Below are 2911 nucleotides of genomic sequence, written 5' to 3' on the forward strand. Positions count from 1 at the left end.
AGTCCAAGATCAAGGTGTGAGAGAGTTGGTTCCTTCTGAGATCTTTCTCCTTGGCTTATAGATGGCTGGGTTATCTCTCTTCCTCATATCATCTTCCCTCTATGTCAGTCATAGCTCATCCCAATGACTTGTTTTAATTTAAGTACCCCTTCAAATATAAATATAGTCACATTCTGAGGTGATATATGAGTTTTGAGGGCACTCAATTCAGCCCATAACACCCATCCAAAAATATTTTCCATTCTAGGGTGCTTATATGGTTCAACTTCCTGCTATCGGTCCTCTGAGATTTGCTAAAGTACAAATATTTTAATAAAAGGAAAAGCATCTAGAGCCATTATCTTCCATGAGAGTGCAGCCATTTTGCCTTATGAAATATCCAGCCTGGTACCAAGCCTGCTGTGATGGCTCTAGGGCAAATTATCTGGGAATGAAAGGAAAAATTAAGAAATAAGCTAAAGTTTGGTATTCTACCCAAGAGCCCAGGACAAAAGCTCCAGCATTTAGTAGTGAACTGTAGCTTCATGAGGAGTCTGTGGAGGGACAGACAATGTTGAAGCAAAAAGATGAAGTTTTCTCACTTCAGAATTTTGCTGGGCACTTGTGTGGAAGACTGTTAATATAAATTTTGAGCTCAGTGTGGTGGTGAATGCCTATAATCCCAGCTATGTGGGAGGCATAAGTTGGTGGCCCTGAACAAAACTCAAGAGACCCTATCTGAAAAATAACTAGTGAAGAAAGGACTGGGAGCGTGGCTTGAGTGGTAGAGCACCTGCTCAGCAAATACAAGGTCCTGAGTTCAAACCCCAGTACTGCCAAAAAAAAAAAAGAATATAAATTTTGGAATTAAGCAAAACAAGGTTAGCTAGGTGAGGTGTTTTGGCTATGGTTTGTGTGAGTTCCCATGTTCTGGAATCTTGGTTCCCGCTGTGGCATGCTGAGCTGGTGGAAACTTAAAGAGGTAGAGGGAGCTAGTGGGAGGTGATGAGGTCATAAGGAGCACTGCCCTTGGAAGAAATTAATGTAGTTCTTGAGGGACCCCAGCTAGTTCTCTTGAGAGCGGGTGTTATTAGGAGCCTAGCAGCTCCTCTGAATCTCTTTTGTTCCCCATCATGCCATGTGATCCTTTCCTTTTGCACATGATCTCACCATGTTGCTATCACCATGTTGTGATGGGGCCTCACCAGAACTGAGCAGATCCAGTCCAATGCTCCTGGTCCTCTAAAACTGAGAATTAAATAAACATCTTTTCTTTATAAATTACCCAGCCCAGGTATTTTTTTTTAATAGCAACACAAAATAGACTTATACACCAGCCATCATCTGTGTGACCCTGGACAAGGTGCTTGAGCTATCTGGACCTCTGTTCCTACTGGCCTCACACATGAGATTGTAATGTCTGTGCTCTGGGGGTTGGGAAAATGAGCCATCCTCTACTTTATAGGTAAAGGCACCTATAAAGGCAGTGGTGCCTGGTGTTCAAGAAATGGTACCACTTGCGATGTTCACAAACTCTATAAGGATGTTTGTGAATGCTGGAGATGGGGAAGAATGGCAGATGTTCCAAGTCTCTGAAGCCCCAGGGAGTAGGAGTCTCTGTGTCATTCAGGCGTGCCTTGGCCTCCCCACTAGCACTGTAAGTGAACAGTATCTGTGATAGAAGGCGTATTATTTTAGTATTGGGAAAAATAATTAGGACTTCTCAGCGAGGAAAACCCTGTGCTTCATTTTGGTTTAGTTACCTGCTGTAACCTGGTAGTGAAAGAATTATGAAAAATCTTCCCCAAGTTACCTGAGCAAGACACCAGTCAACTGAGGGAGCCTCAAGATATTGGCAAGGGCTGGGGAGGTCAAATCATCCACTAGGTGCAGGACCACAGCCTTCCCTGAAGAGCCAAGCATAACTTTGAACTAATGAGCACACTTGAGGGAAATCAAGAGCAATTAATATATTAATATATTTTCCAGAGACTCAGAGTGAGGGAGCATTGTAAGAGGCGTGAAGGAGATGGATTCAGGATTCATACATGAAAACCTAAATACCAGAAGTTTTAGATGTTAAACAGAAAAATTCCTTTCTTACTTAGGAGGCACAAGGACATCCCAAAGAAAGAAAAGGCCAGCCCCAGATTCCAGAAGAATGAGAACCCTCCAGAGTCAGGTCTTACTCTCCAACAGAGAAGGTGGAGGTGTGTTATAAAAAGCCCCTGGGAAGAGGTGGCTTGATGACTCTGGGGGCAGGGGCAGGGGCAGGGAAGTCACTTTGATTCAGAACCTGAGCTCCAAAGTCCAGCAGTCCAAACTGAGAAGTTGACCCACAAGCAAACCAAGCCTCAAAAGACAGGAATGTAAAAACTAAACAGTTACAAGAATCTGAAGCCAAATCACTCATATGGTTAACCCAGGAGCAGGGCCAAAGCCAAAAGACCACATCGAGGCCAGAAAACCAACGGACCCCAAAGCAGACCCCAAAGCAGACCCCAAAGGTGCAAAGAAGAGCCAGGCCAGGACTGATTCTGAATCAGAAAACTAGCTGCTTGTGCCTTAGAGTGGAGACACTTGACATGCCCTCAACATGGGCAAATTAAAGTTTTTCTGCTCTGCAGAGTGAGGAAATATAAGGTCATGGTGCCTATCATCCACTTCATGTATCCATGTGTCTGGAAATAAGCAGGGAGCAGAGCTGGGGCTCTGCTGTTCCCCCAGGAATAGCAGCTGGGCAGCACACCTTGTAAGCATTTTGCTTTCTAGGCATGATTTTCTTGATGCAAATTCATATTTTTCATACAAAATGGTGTTTACGTGCAGGCCAACCACTTCATCTGATGATCAAATTAGGAAAAAGAAAGAAATAAAACAGTCCATCCCAGCACAGATGGGGAAACTAGTGCTGATTAGCTCACTGAGAGGT

The sequence above is a fragment of the Castor canadensis genome, chromosome 4, assembly GCF_047511655.1.
Source record: "Castor canadensis chromosome 4, mCasCan1.hap1v2, whole genome shotgun sequence".
NCBI lineage: Eukaryota > Metazoa > Chordata > Mammalia > Rodentia > Castoridae > Castor > Castor canadensis.